Source organism: Carlito syrichta, unplaced genomic scaffold, assembly GCF_000164805.1.
Source record: "Carlito syrichta isolate Samal-C Ts95f unplaced genomic scaffold, Tarsius_syrichta-2.0.1 Scaffold249948, whole genome shotgun sequence".
NCBI lineage: Eukaryota > Metazoa > Chordata > Mammalia > Primates > Tarsiidae > Carlito > Carlito syrichta.
The window spans coordinates 102,945-119,577 of NW_007194044.1; positions in this window are offsets into that span (position 1 = coordinate 102,945).

Here is a 16,633-nt window from a genome sequence, read left to right on the forward strand (position 1 = left end):
GACTTCATAGAAGCTCTGTGATGATTAGGTGGGAATCATTATTGACTATAAACTGCATAGATTCAAATATTATGGAGATTCCTTTGTCTAACAGGTTTTTAAAAATCATGTTTTGTAATAGTTTTTAGTTGTCCTATTTCTAGTTATAAGCATGCCTCATGCTGAAAGTCCTTTCCATCTAACTTAAATAATAACTGTCCAGAATGTGTACAAATGACAAAGTAAGTCAAGAACATATTTTAAATGGTCTAAAATATTTGTATCAAAAATACAACCACTTAGATGAACTTCAATACGATTGAACAAAATATTTTTTTAATTTTGACATCTCAAATTCTTCTCAGTTTTTTGTTATCTCCTGAAAAGGCACCCACATACTTTGCAAAGCCCAGAAGGGAAAAAAGCAAAAACAAAAAGCCCTTTCCTGGTTGAGGACTAGTAAGAATGAAGCTCTTATAATTGTCAGAGGGGTTGACTCTGGGTCAACTATGAACTAAGTGCTGTTTTCTTCAGAATCCTTTATTTTCCAGATCTTTACTATTTTTATTTCTCCTTTAGCAACTCTTTGGTGACTTTGGCTATCCTTATTGAGAAAAGGATCTATAGATAACAAAAGTTATATGCAAATTAATAAAGTATATTACATGGGAGGAAGAATTTAAAGCAATGAGCCCATAGTCTTTTTTAGAATAATTCTCATACCATAGCACTGAAAAGTAGTTGGCAGTTTTGATTCTATAAATATTTATAAAATGAGGAAAAACAATATGATCAAATGAGTTAAAAATATAAAGTGCATGACGATATTAACTGTTTTTGTTATGATAATCATCATTGCTATCTTTTAAATGTGTGTTAGAGGAAAAAATACTAATACCTCTAAAGTGGTATAAGGGAGCAGTATCTGATAGCATCATAATAAAAACTAAAAGCAAGATAATAAAGTCTTCTTTGTATAGATAAAGTTTCCAAATATATTTTTGAAAGGAGATAAATATATTTAAAAAATTCTAGATCTTCTGCTTTAAAACATTACCCTCTTACAATACAAATTACAACAGCTATGAGAGACGTTTTAAAAATTAATTAATGATTCTATATTAGATTAAAACTGCTGCTGCCTGTAAATATTTTCTCCCATTCTCTAGGTTATCTATTCATTCTGTTGACTGTTTTCTTTATTGTATAGAAGGATCAGAATTTGATATCTAGTCTGTCTACTTTGGCTTTTGTTGCCTATGCTTTTAGTGTCATATCCAATAAATTATTGCCAAATCCAATGTCTTGAAATGTTTCCCCTATGTTTTCTTCTAGGGCTTTTATAGTTTTACATTTTACATTGAGGACTTTAAACCATTTTGAGTTAATTTTTGCATATGGTATAAGATAAGTGTCCAACATCACTTTTTTGCATGTGCATATCTAGTTTTCCTGACATCATTTGTTGAAGACACTATCCTTCCTCCATTGTGCAGTTTGTCTAATTATTTGATTATACACATGAGAGTTTATTTCTGTGTTTTCTATTTTGTTCCATTGTCTCTAGGCCTTTATCTTATAAGGGGTTAATATCTAGAAAATATAAAGCCCTCCTACAACTCAACAACCAAAAATTAATAACCAGTTAAAGGATAGGAAAAAAACTTGAATAGATATTTATTCAAAGAAAATATATAAATGGACAAAAAAGAGTATAAAATTATGCTCAATATCATTAATCATTGGAGAAATGCAAATCAAAGCCATAATGAGATATTACTTTACACCCATTATGGTGGCCTTTATAAAACGCACACACACACACAGAGAAAATAAAAAGTATTGGCAAGAATGTGCCAAACTTAGAACCTTTATGCACTGTTGATAGAAATGAAAAATTGTGTAGTTACTATGAAAATCAGCAGAGATGTTTCTCAAAAAAAATCAAAACTAGAATTACCATATGATCCAGCAATTTCATTTATGAGTACATACCCAAAATAATTAAAAGCAGGATCTCAAAGACATGTTTACACAACCATATTCATTGCAACATTATTCACAATAGCTAAGAGTTGGAAGGGCCCAAATGCCCATGAATAGATAAATGGATAAAGAAAATGTATTTTATATACACAATGGAATAGTATTGTCTTTAAAAAATGAAGGAATTTCTTTCACAAGCTACAACATGAATGCATCAGAGTCTCATTCTGTCCCCTCTCACTGAGGGAGATTTTCTTTCCTCTCAATAAATCTTGCTTTATAAAAAATAAACAAATAAAAAATAATATTTTAAATAAGCTTAACAATTTTTAAAAATATGATACAATATATGAAAAGTCAATATAAATTAGCATTAGGAAAAAACTAGAAACGTGGTTATAGAACTTGGCAAAGAAATAGAAATAAAAGCAAATTTTTTAAAAAAATGAAAAATATAGTGTTCATAAACACAACTGATATTATCTTAGGATGAATATATGTAAAAGGAATAAAATTTCTAAATAAAAAAATATTTTAAAAGAATTTAATGATAGCAATAGATGCTATGAAAAGAAAATCTAACATCTATATAATATAAAATAGTAAAAAACTTTATTTCAAACAAAGTTTATTTAAATTTAAAACAAAAAGTATTTGAGATACATTGTTTTGAAAGTGCATACTGCATGGCTGAGACAATCAAACCACAAAGAGCAATGACAGGACATACTCTAGTAGGTTATTTAGACATCCAGACAAAAAGACCACTTATAAGAAAGAAAGAAAAAACTATTCTGTCCAGACTTTTTGAAAATTTTATGTCAGAAGGCAAGCAATGGAGGAACAAAATTAAGGTAGTTAAGAAAATATGAGCCATGAATTTGATATTCAAACAAACTGACTTTCAAGGATAAAGAGTACAATCTAAAAAAATAAAAATAAAAAAGAGTACGACCTACTACAAACATACAGAAACACAGGGAATTTTTTTTTATCTCTCCTTGAGGAGTAAACTATAAAAAAGCTTCAGATAATCAGAACAAATGAGGACATGTTGGTATAAAAAACCAGTGACACTAAGCATTAATAGTCAGCATCACAAAAAGACAGACAACCAGACATCATGTTCCTTTTTATAGAAAAATAATACAACCACCTATAAAATAGTCCTGCCAAAGAAAATTGAACTTGAGTCTAATCAAGTCAGTAGAGTCAACTACTGATTCATAGAAAATATAAACAGTAGAACAATATGTTAACTATGCCACAGGAATATAATCAAAAAAATCTAAAATATGAGAACCCTATAAAACAAGCAACACATTTAACAATTTCTTCAACAAAATACATTTCAGAAAAAAAGAGAGAGAGAGAGAGAATAAGAGATAGAGACGGAAAACTACAGATCAAAGTACACTTAAAAGACATACATAAATTCAACATTTAGGTATTATTTGGATTCTGATTAAAAGAAGGAAGAGAATCTTTGTGAGATAATTGGAAATTTAAACATTAAAATGGATAGTCACTGATACTAGAGGATCATTGCTAAATTCTGAAGCAATTGTAGAGAAGGTTGTGTTTTTAAAAGGGCTTAAGATATATACTAAAATATTTTAGGGTAAAATGACATAGTGTTTGAAATTTGCTTTAAAATTAATACAGGCTGGAGAGGAGAGAAGAGGGGCATAGATAAATTAATGGTCATGTGTTGATAATCAGGTAAAGTAGTTGATAGGCACCCTGGGGGTTCATTGTAATAATCTACCCACTTTTTTATAGGTTTAAAGTTTTACATAATAAAATATAGTTTAAATCACCTTATTCCTAATGATTATATTGTAGAGGAACCAGTTTGTTTTGTACTGGGTTGCCTGTGTGAGTATAAGGCAACAAGTATTTCTAAACCATCATAAGTAAAAATTATTTGGGGTCTATTAGCATAACCAGAGAAGAAAACGTATAAGGTCATTAACATTGTTTTTCCACACAGCTGTGTGTTTTTTGTCTTTTGTTTTGATTAGGAAATATAGTTTATTTAGAAAGTAAATTAGAGAGAGAGAAAGAAAGAGGAGATTCACCTCTCCAAGGTAGGGGAGGGGGCCAAATCTTAGGAAATATGTGGGCGGCCACAGCTCAAAGAGCACATGGCCACACCACAGTCTAGTAAGGGAATGGACAACTGTGTTTTCTTAACTAAAAGATCTGGGGGCAGAACATAGCCAAAATTATCTTAGCCTTAAAAACATCAGAAACTATCTCTAAATACTGCTGAGACATGACTTTGGATGGACCTTGTGTAATATTTAACAAGCTTCACAATGACAAATCTTGCCAATAATTTCTATTTTATGACAGCAACACTGTAAATGACAAATGCACCTCCACCACTGGAGAAGAGTTTTTTCCAAAGTGCTATCTTCACAAAAAGAGTGACAACTCAAAAATCATACATGTATGTAATATACACGTATGATTGTGGCTGACAGCATGCCTTTAGGCTTCCCTCCAGTGACACCGCCTGCTGTTAGAGTCTCTAAGATGCCAAGGGTTATAAGTTGTCTTGCTGCTTATCAAGTGTCACATAACTTTAGATGAGATGCTATTTCTAAAACATTAATTGAAGTTTTTTTAAATTTATTTTATTTTAAAGATGTGGAGTACAGTACAGTTGAGTTTAGGTATACAAGGGGTCATCACACAGGTAAAATTTGGGCCTCCCTTTGGTCCCCATGGAGCTTTTTTTTTTTAAGTCTGACATTTTATATATCACCCTTAATAGTTAAGGTGGACTTTGTTTGATGTGATAGATTTCAGATGTTGTATTTAGATATGTACTTAAATACCTCAGAAGAATACTGAGCATCACTTCAGACTTTATTTCACTTTATGAGATGCTTTACATATCCACAAAGTGAAAAGAAATACAGGCTACTCAGTAGTTACTTGAAGAAAGACCATTCTTATCTATGTTCATAGATACCCATAGGGATAGCCCTGTACAAAGAGCTGCAAAACTACAGTGTTTGTACTAACTATAATTCTTACACTTAAAACCCTACTTTCACATAGTGTTCAGGATTTAGAGAGACAGATCAACCATATCGACTCTTTTCAGTAAGTGGAGAAACATCCCTGCAAAATTGTTAATTTTCTTTCAAACCCTTTTTATCAAGTTGTTTGATTTAAAGTAGATTCAGTTCTTCTTATGGGATTTCTCAGTATTCCTTTGTGTTCCATAAACATGTTGATTTTTTAAAAATTTTATTTCCTGAAATTATAACCCATTTTTGCTTCCCCCAAGTTCACATCTTTCATCTTTCAAACTTTCAAGCAGTGAAAAAAAAAAAAAAAACAATGTGCAAAGACCATTTTTTTCCAGACTGATGGGCCTGTTTGTGATTTGCCAAACTCCAAAGGATATGCTCTTCCTTGAATCCGGACAGAGAGAACATGGGTACTAAAACGGAGGCCGAAAGCCCTCTGTCCTGACACAATTGCTTGACTGTAAATTATGTTTTTGGATACAAAACCATCCACTACATTTTATTTCCATTCCCATGTGCAGCACTCAATTCCCCGACAATTTCTTAGTCATTTTAGGTTTGTGGACCGTGAACTTTAGTCATTGGTTCCTTACTTCTGTAGATTCACATCTGCTTACTGAAATACACATCAGTCTTCCTTGAGCGTCTTGTCCTTGAGTTTTGCAGACTCATCCTATAATAAACCTTCTCAAATACACTTTTAGCAGGGTTCCTCTAATAGGTATTATTATTATTTTTGAATGCTCCAGGATTTTTACTAAAAGCTTGTGATATATATTACTTACCAGGATTTCACTATGTGGCTGATACTGAGCTAAATCTTTCATGTGTATTATTTTCACATAGCTATCTCAATGACACAATGAGGCAAGTACCCTTCCTTTTCACCTCTATTTCATTAATGAGGAAGCTGAAGCTCAGAGAAGTCAGGAAATTTTATTCAAATCACACAGCTTCCAGGGGTTCAAACTTGATTTAATTCAAAGCTTTGTGTATTTTATTATGTCAGACTGTCTTCCCCAAATCCAAAAGTATTTTTTTTTTTTTTTTTTTTTTTGAGTGGAGTCTCACTCTGTCGCCCAGACTGGAGTGCAGTGGCCGCTCCCGGCCACCGCAGCCTCGACCCGCTGGGCTCCGGCGATCCTTCCGCCTCAGCCTTCCGAGTAGCCGGAACTATGGGCGCGCGCGCTACCACGCCCGGCTGATTTTTTGATTTATTGTAGAGAGAAGGTCTCGCTGCCCAGGCGGGTCTCGAACCCGCGAGCTCAGGCAATCCACTCACCTCAGCCTCCCAAAGGCGCGGGATTACAGGCTGAGCCATCGAGCCCGGCTCCAAAAGTATTTTTATAACAAAAGTCAGGATATAATATTGGTGAACTATGAAGACAGCTGTTGAGGTCTTCATATGACAGAGGAAATATAGTAATTTTAATTTTGAAAATGAGATCTCAAAATGTGTACAAGTGCACATGGGAGAATTTGTCTTGTAAACCTTAATGCAAGTCTGAGCCTTTCTCATGGCTAATGCTCGCCCCCTGCTGGCATATCTAATTTATGCTTCAAAACTATTCTCTGCAAGGCCAGAACCCTGCAGTAGGGTCATTAAAATGTACCCTACCTTTTGTAGTTTAAAATTAGGACAGTAAAATCAGCTCTCCAACTCCTGTAAGCCAATGTAAAAAGGCATGCAATCGAGAGAACTACACAAATATTCTCTATTATGATTTATTTGCAGATAGGCATAACTTGCCACCTTTGATTTCTAAGCTGTCTGAATTTTATCATGTTCAAAGGATAGCAGATGCATTCTTATTAGTTATTCCCTTAAGGTGGTTCTGATGAGGGCAGTGGAGAAGTGAAGGCTGACATTCTAACCAAGGAAAGAATTAATTAGAGCATAGGCTCACCTCTGTGATTCTATTTTATGTCTGAAGAGAAAAAGTCACTGAAAACCTTGGCATTTGCTCCAATCTATTCCTCTCTTCTCTTTAATAATGCAGTATTCTTTTTTACATCCAGTTACTTGATGAGCACTGTAATGCTTAAATGGAACAGTCAGCATCTTCTGTCTCAAGGAGGAAACAAACCTATACTGTATGGTATAGTATCCACTGTAGCTAAGGGAATCATATTTTTCTATTGACATGATACAATCAGTCATGGGCTTTGCAGGAAACCAAGGTGGGCTTGGAATATAAGAAGCATACACCCAGACACACACATACGTACACTTGAAAATAACTTCAAATAATATACTTGAAAGAAATCATAACTTTATAGTGAATGAATGTATCATGTTAATTTACTCAAATATTCCCACTATTTTAAAATGACAATATCTAAAAATTGTTAGCAAATTAGTATCATTAAATCTGTGCTGCTTGTTTTATTTCTCATATGATTTATATATTTATTTGATACCTTCATTAAAGTTAGTGTAGAAAATGAATTCTTACTAGTACAACCTCTATGAAAAACAATTTGGCGATTACTAAAAGACCTAAAAATCGACCTTCCATTGCGACCCTACAATCCCCCTACTGGGAATATATCTGGAGGAACTCAAATCACTCTATGAAAAAAATGCCTGCACATATGTTTATTGCAGCATTATTCACAATAGCAAAACATGAAGCCAACCATGCTGCCCATCAAAAGAGAACCGGATTTTAAAAATGTGGTATATATACACAATGGAATATTATGTAGCCACAAAGAAGGACAAAATTATAAACTTTGCAGCAACTTGGATGGATTTAGAGTCTATAATACTGAGCGATCTATCACAGAAACAAGGAACTGAGCATGTTCGCACTCATAACCAGACCTTGAACAATTATTGTAATACTTTAAGAAAAGGATTGGCAGTAGTGGGGAACTATCAGGGGAGGAGGGGCATACCTCACCAACAAGGATACTTGCATAATGAATAATTATATACCTTACTCTGAATTGTACTCCACATCTTTAGAATTAAAAGTTAAAGAAAGAAAGAAATTTTTAAAATAAAGTGAATTCTGTATTTTTATTATTGAGCTGTGTTATTTACATAGTCTAGATACAAGTTTCTTTTATTTCATTTTTGTTTTAGATTCAAGAGGTACAAGTGCATGCTTTTTACAGGGACATATTGTGTAGTGGTGGAGATTGTCTCAGATGGCCCATTCCCCAGACAGTGAAAATTGTACCACATAAGTAATTTCTGAACCCTAACCCCACTCCCCACCTCCCCCCTTAGTCACGTTCCCAGTGTCTGCTATTTCCATCTTTGAGGCCATTTAGATCCTGCACATAAGTGAGAATGTGTGATGTTTGGCTTTCTGTTTCTGAGTTAGTTCACTTAAGATGATAATCTCTAGCTCGTCCGTGTTGCTGCAAAGAATATGATTTCATTCTTTTTTATGGCTATGTAGTATTCCACGGTGTGTATATACCACATTTTCTTTCTCTAGTCAATTGCTGGTGGCCTAAGTCAATATCACTTATGCTGGTTCCATAATTTTACTATTATGAATAATGCTGCAATAAACGTACATATACAGGTATCTTTTTTATATAATGATTTTGGAAACCGATATTCTTTAAGCCAGCAAAGTGCTTAGCAGTATTATATATTGAGGTAGATACCAGAGTTTAAACAAAATACAGGCAGGGATTTAGGACTATATATCTTTCTTTTTTTTTGAGTTGGAGTCTTACTCTTGTCACCCAGGCTGGAGTGCAGTGGCTCGCTCATGGCCACCGCACCCTGACCTGCTGGGCTCAAGTGATCCTTTCACCTCAGCTTCCAAGTAGCTGAAACTACAGGCACATGCTAACATGCCTGACTAATTTTTAAATTTATTTTAGAGATGAGGTCTGCCAAGTTGTCCAGGCTAGTCTCGAACCCATGGACTCAGGTAATCTTCTCACCTCGTCCTCCCAAAGTGCTGGGATTATAGTTGTGAGCTACTGGGCCTGGCCTAAGATTATGTCTGTCATCAATGTCAGAGATTAAAAATAATGCAAACAATTTAATAGTATAGAAGTCCTAAATGTTATGTTAATTGAAGGAGATAGGGAGGAGCTATCTCTTAGAGGAAACTTATAATTCAATAACTCAGCAAATTCTAAAACTTGATAATAATGTATAAACAAGTGATATTAAAGGTAATAAGGAAGGATAAACAAAGAGTAGAAAAAGGATTTGTAATTTCTATGCCTTCTTCTTTCTCCAAATTCTTGACATTGTAAGGTTGGTTTGTCGATTTCTCATGCTGATGCACCATTTGAAATGGAATTTATTCTGCTACCATGCATATTTTCATATGGTGAGTTATCTTATATGTGTGTGTAAATAGAAAACTAGTTACAAGTCTTTTCAGGAATGCCTATCTTGTTATAGTATTAATGTTATGCAATGATAAAACTACCTTTTATACTAAACATTTACATATATTAACCAATTTTATATATTTCCAGCAAGCTCATTTTTTTCTCTGCTTTATTGTTAGAGAAATGAAGGCTTTGAGATGTCACACAATAACAAGACCAAGATTTAGTTTTCTAGATTCATAATCACTGTGTGCTGCTCTTTCTGATTCTAAACCTACTCTTAACCACTAAGTGCTGTATCTCCAAGGCCATAGTGATAAAAGAATCATAGTGACAAGTTATACATCCATCCTTCATCACAAAGATAAGTTAAGAACAGTGTCTTTCCAACAAAAGATTAGAACCTCGGCTTCTATGCAAGCAAAGCAAATTTCGGAGAGGTAAACCAACACAGAGAAAAGGCTGCCCAGACAGGTCCTGAAGGGAGGAATGACAAGTGCCAAGGCTCAGTGGATCTCAGGTCAGGTGCTGAGCCAGTGGGTAAGGCTTGGAAGTGCTGTGCTCCACTGACTGGAGTGTCCCAGAAAGTTTTAGGAAATTGTTCATTGACCAAAGCCTACAGTAAAACCTCAGGAATGAAGGAAAGGATGAGGACAGAAAACCAGAGGACCATCAAAAAGTAAGCAGTTACTCAAAAGGTGAATTTTGCCCATCTGTACATTTAGGTAATGCACATGCTATCAACAATTTTTGAATTCTTAAAATAATTTTATAATTTACCCATCACTTAAGATACCAGCATTATATTTTTTGCTGTTTATGTAATGTATAAAACTAGGAAAGATATGTGGGGGGAATGTAACTTAGTGTGTGCAAATTTGAGAAAAGGGTGAGAAGTTGGCCACGTAGAAGATGAGAATATCTATCATATGTAACTTAATGGACTCACCCGATATGACGTTAGGATTAATTGAAATGGATATGAAAGAACTGATTATAAAAATTTATAGAACTCTCTGAATTAGATAGAAACAGTCTACTTTGGGATCTAAGTTGTTAGCAGGGTTAGATATTAGTGAACTAATCAGCTAAGTCACTTCCAGATCACATCCTTACTTCACATTGCATGTTCATAGTAATTCCAAATAAGAAGTTATATTTTTGTCACAGTTTAGTGTACATTACAGAGTGTGGCATTTTTGTCTCTTATTTCAAAACCCTTTTCATTAAATGGTACACCAGCAGCCTGAAAAGCTTAATCTCTCAAAGAAAAAGGAAATACTTTCAACAAAAAAAGAAATAACCCCCTTAAAAAGTGGACAAAGGGCATGAACAGAGTTCTCAAAAGAACACATACAAGTGGTCAACAATCATATGAGAAATCTGTCAATATCACTAATCAACAGAGAAATGCAAATTAAACCAAATGAGATACTAAGTCATGACAGTCAGAATGGCTGTTTATTAATAAGTCAAAAAAATAACAGATTGACATGGTTGAGGAGAAAAGGGAATGCTCATACACCTTTGGTGGGAATGTAAATTAGCCTAGTCCCTGTAGAAAGCATCTGGAGATTTCTCAGAAAACTAAAAATAGATTAACCATTCGACCCAGCAATCCCACTACTGGGTATCTACCCTAAGGAACACAAATCATTCTACTAAAAAGTTACCTGCACTCACATGATTATGGCAGAACTATTTGCAATAGCAAAGACATAAAACCAACCTAGGTACCCATCAACAGTTGACTGGACAAAGAAAATGTGGTGCACATAAACCACAGAATACAAAGCACAGTCATTAAAAAATGAAATCATTTTCTTTGCAGCAACATAAATGCAGCTGAAGCCCATCATTCTAGGTAAAATAATGCAGAAACAGAAACCAAATACTGCATGTTATTATAAGTGAGAGCTAACCACTGGGTACACACAGACATAAAGATGGGAACGATAGACACCGGATACTCCTAAAAGGAGGAGGCAAAGTGGAGGACATGCTTTGAAAAACTTCCTATTGGGTACCACGTTCATTATTTTGGTGACGAATTTAATAGAAGCCCAACCTCACCATCCTGCAATATTTCCATGTGACAAACCTGCACATGTGCTCCTGAATCTAAAATAAAATAAAATCTTATTTAACTTAAATTTAAAAAGTAGGGACATTCTGATTCCATTCCCACAATCCTACAAAATCCAAGTTACCAATTTGAGGAAATAAATCATGTAGATTAACTCCATAAGGTTCCACACCTGTTTAGTCTGTTATAGCATCATATAGAGTCTCACAGCAATCCTCTATGGCACACTACATCATAAAGAAACTAAAACAGAGAGGTCACCAATCCACCTGAGGTGACAATAGCAAGGTAGGGATCCAAACCCACATCTGGTTCTACTCAGATGTAAGTGACCCTTTGGTAACTACATGAAATGGGAGAAAATGGCACAACTACTTGGAGATAGTACATCTCCTTAGTGCCTGCAGTTAGCCAGGGCTAAGTGGAAGATCTCATTGTTCACTTTAACTATAAACTGTAAAACTTTTTTTTTTTTTTTTTTGAGTTGGAGTCTCACTCGGTCGCCCAGACTGGAGTGCAGTGGCTGCTCCGGGCCACCGCAGCCTCAACCTGCTGGGCTCCAGCGATCCTTCCACCTCAGCCTTCCGAGTAGCCGGAATTACAGGCATGCGCTACCACGCCCGGCTGATTTTTTGATTTATTGTAGAGATGAGGTCTCGCTGCCCAGGCGGGTCTCGAACCCACGGGCTCAGGCAATTCACTCACCTCAGCCTCCCAAAGGCGCGGGATTACAGGCTGAGCCACCGAGCCCGGTTTGTAAAACATTTTTAATGAGAAAAGTAATACTTATCCAGGGAGTTCTAAATGCTGCCTTCTAGCCACTTCATTACATTTATCAAAATGTCACATTTTTTTCTTTTGCTTCTTCAATTTAATTTTATTCCACAATGATATCCAGCTCAGATGGTGTAATGAAGTCTATGAAAAAAAATAAGAAGAAATTCACTTTATGAAAAACTTGGCTGTAAACTTTATTCTGACTAACATGGGTCAACCATATCATAATGAGCTTCCCACTTTAATATCGTAGCTTAGATCTATTTTCTGCTGTGAGACTTAATACACAAAATATTGCCAGGAACTCTCTATCAAGCAGCCCTGCAAACAATAGATTATCAAACTAGGTCAGAAAGTATTTGCTTGAGCCCTGAAAACCAAAGAGAGCACGCTAAGCCCTAGAACTGTGGGCAAGTTACTAGATGTCAATGGAAAAATCAACAATGAGAATTAAACTAAGATGACCACCAGCGTGAGCACGGGCAAGGGTAAAAAATAAGACAGGAAGATTAGGATGACTATTATCAAAAAGACATAAAATAAAAATGTTGGTGAGAATATGGATAAAGGGGGGACATACACTGTTGGTAGGAATGTAAAATAGTACAGCTATCATAGAAAACAGTATTGAGATTCCACAGAAAAACTAAAAATAGAACTGCCGTATGATCCAGCAATCCCACTGCTAAGTATGTATCCAAAAGAAAGGAAATCAGTATATCAAAGAGATATCTGCACTCCTGTGGTTATTGAAGTACTGTTTACAACAGTCAAGATATGGAATCAACATAAATGTCCATCAAGGGATGATTGAATAAAGAAAATTACACACACATACACACACATACACACACACAGGAATACTATTCAAGCATTAAAAAAACCTGTCATTTGTAGCAACATAGGTGGAACTGGAGCTCATGATGTTAAGTGACATAAGTCAGGTACTGAAAGACAAGTACCTCATATTCTCTCTCATGTTTAAGAACTTAAAAAGTGAATCTCATGGAGGTAAAGAGTAGAATGGCTGCTACCAGGGGCTGTAAAGAGAAGGGGAAAGAAGGGATGAAGAGGAGGTGATTAATGGATTCAAAGATTTAGTTAGACAGAAGGATCAGTTCTAGTATTCAAAAATACACTAGGGAGACTATAGTTAACAACAATTTATTATATATTTCAAAATAATAAAATTGTAATGTTACCAACACAAAGAAAAGATAAATGTTTGAAGCTATGTATATCCCAATTACCCTAATTTGATCATACACATTGCATACATGTACCAAAATATCATATGTACCCCCAAGATATGTGCAATTACTATATATCAAAAAATAATTTTAAAGAAATAAGGTAGAGGCAGAGACAGTTGGAAGAGCCTATGATGGAAATCAGAGACCTTGAGTCTTACCATAACTCCGCTATTAAAGGGTGGAATAACTTGGCATGTCAAAACCTCTGTTTCCTCAGCAATAAGTTGAGGCATCTGCATTCAATGCTTTCTAATTTCCCTTGGAGTACGAGTTATGTCTCATTGAAAGTAAGGCAGCAAAAAGGTTTCAGGACCAGCTGAAAAGGCAACAACGGTGAGCACAGGTGTTCTTTTCAATCTGATTTTGGTTCATTTCACTCTGAGGAAACAAGGAGACAAAGAATTGTCTAAATTAAGCAGTTGTGTGCAGCCCACACAGGCTGAGTCTATTTGAAATTTAGAGAATAAAGTTTTGGGAAGAAAGGATGTTGCAATGTGTCTCTAGAGCTGCCCATGTTGGAGATTGTTCTGATTCAAGAAACTTGCCCCCATTTCTTTAAACATTGTTATAGCTAGGGTGGAAAAAGGGAATTAGGTGACAAACTTTGTCTAGAACTCTCGGCAGTTCACAAGCTCTCTTTAAGTAGTGGCTGTAGTATTTCTCACGCTCCTAGAATTCAGATGGGAAACATAACTTAGTACTGTTTTACTACCTCTTTTAAAGCACTCTGAAAATAAGGAACAAGATCATCTCAGTCTCCACCTTCTCCCCCTACCAAAACAAACTGTTTGAGGACATGTTGCAATCAATCATTCATCACAGTTTGCTTCATAAGAGATTATGTTAATCGGTGCTCTTTGCTTACTATTAGACTATGAGATCCTAGGAATTAGGGACTATTTGGTGTTTGCTGCTGCCTCCTGTGCAAGGCTTAGCACTCTTTTAGCATCTACTAGAAGTTCTATAAATGTGTGCTGACTTGAACTAAACTTAAAATAAGGCCAAACTCCTCTCTTTCCCTTACTCAGTGTGCTATAATTGAATACTGCACAATAACAACAGAAAGGAATTGGTACTGATATCAAACTTTTCAGAATCTCTCGGCTGTAAAAACAAAATGATTTGCTTGGAGTAGGTAGGGAAGGATTATGCTGATGAAACTACAATTCACATAATATAAAATTTACCATTAGTGGAATTTAGTACATTCACAATGTTGTGAGAATTTTAAAAATTATATTGACAGTCTATTAAAGTATTCACAAAGGAACTATGACCTTTATAAACACAACTTTGAAAATATTCCCATTTCTGTAAATTCCCACCCTGCATATGTTAGAATTTCAGAATAAGGATTGTCATAATTAACACACTGCATTTACTTCAGTGAAAAAATATTTCTATGAGGATAATACCAGAGTGTTTTGAGCCCTATGGGTGATACTCAGAGCTTCTATTTTGCAAACTTTGCGGTACAGAGTCTCCATACTTTTCACACACATGCATGCATAAAAATATTCTCTTCACCTTAACTTCACCAGGCCCTAGGACAACCCAGTCAACAAGGTTTCTTCTCAGTTCCATGACTTCCTCAACTCTGATGATTGTTCTTCCTATTCCATTTTCACCAACCATTCCTGGACCACGTCACAGCATTATCATCATATAGTTCCTCCAACTTCACAATTATTCTCTGCTCAGAGTTTCTTTCTTTCTTCCTTCCTTTTCTGTTCAACTGCTCTCAGTGTGATAAAGTTGCAAACTCAGTGAACCATTCATCCCTTTGATTTTCCAATTTCAATCCAACCCAGAAGTTTCTCCCTTTTTTTCACTTGCCAACATATGCAACTTCAGTTCCAAGAGCTATCATCTCAACAACACTTGCTAATATCCTAAGCATCTTTGCCTCTGCTTTGTTTTGTAGGCAAATCCTATCTGAGATAATATCATATAATGGTTAAGAACAGAAGATAGGAGCAAGACAGCGTATGTCTGTTTTTGATTACTGAGTATTCTGCACACCCGGCATGGTGCCTCCATGTTGCAGGTAGCAAATACATAGTTGTTGATGACTACTCCAATCTTCAATATTCTTAAATGGGTAAAATCTGGTTAAAATGACCAGCATGAGGAAGCATCAGGATGGGGAAACTAGGTGGCTGTGATATTGCTAGACCAGCTGATGGGGCACATTTACAGCCCCTGGATTTTTAGGACCAACTGCTTCCTTCTCTCCGTGCACTCCATTTTCCACGTATCCTTGAACTGCTGCCATCATCCATTTATAATTCACCACATTAAAACTGCCCCAAATTTCTGTAGACAATACTCAAACTATATTTAAATATTTTAGAGATGGAATTTCAACAGACCTGTCACTTTGATTGTGTTTCAGCCAAGTGTAGATTGCTCTAATTACTCACATTATTTTGGCTGGAATACTTTCAATTTTTCTCATTTTTTATGTTCATTCTAATGAAATAACAGGAATATAGAAGTCAAAAATCACGTCTCTTACTTACCCTGTCTCTTATAATTTTGTATTTCTTAATTCAGTATGTTCAGTATCAAAAGTTATTTCTAGGTTACTCTTTTCCCATTATGATTTTTCTCCTAATTAGGAGAGATATATATACACATATATATGTGTATATATACATATAAAACTAATATATGTGTGTGTATATGAACTAACTTATGTAATATATGTGTGTATATGTGCATATATATGTAAGTACATATATATGTGTATATATGTATATATGTATATATACATATATGTATATATGTACATATATATGTACATATATATAGTAAGTCACCCACATATGAATGAATTCTATTCCCAGAGCACGTTCATAAATCCAATTTGTTTGTTAGTCCAACAAAGTTAGCCTAGGTACCCAATTAACACAATCAACTATATAATAATTTTCACACACATAAAAAACAAACAAGCACAAAAAATAAAGAAAACATTTTTATCTTACAGTACAGTAACTTGAAAAGTACACCAGACACTTGAACTAACTTATGTGATTGGACATGTGAATGCATGTTTGCCTCTTTGAAAGTTTTCAACTTGAAGGTTTATATGTAGGAGACTTATTGTAGATGTGTATGACAAAATTCATAGCTTTGATATTATAGTACACAAAGACAGAAATCTTCACTGAGCAGCTCAGCATCTG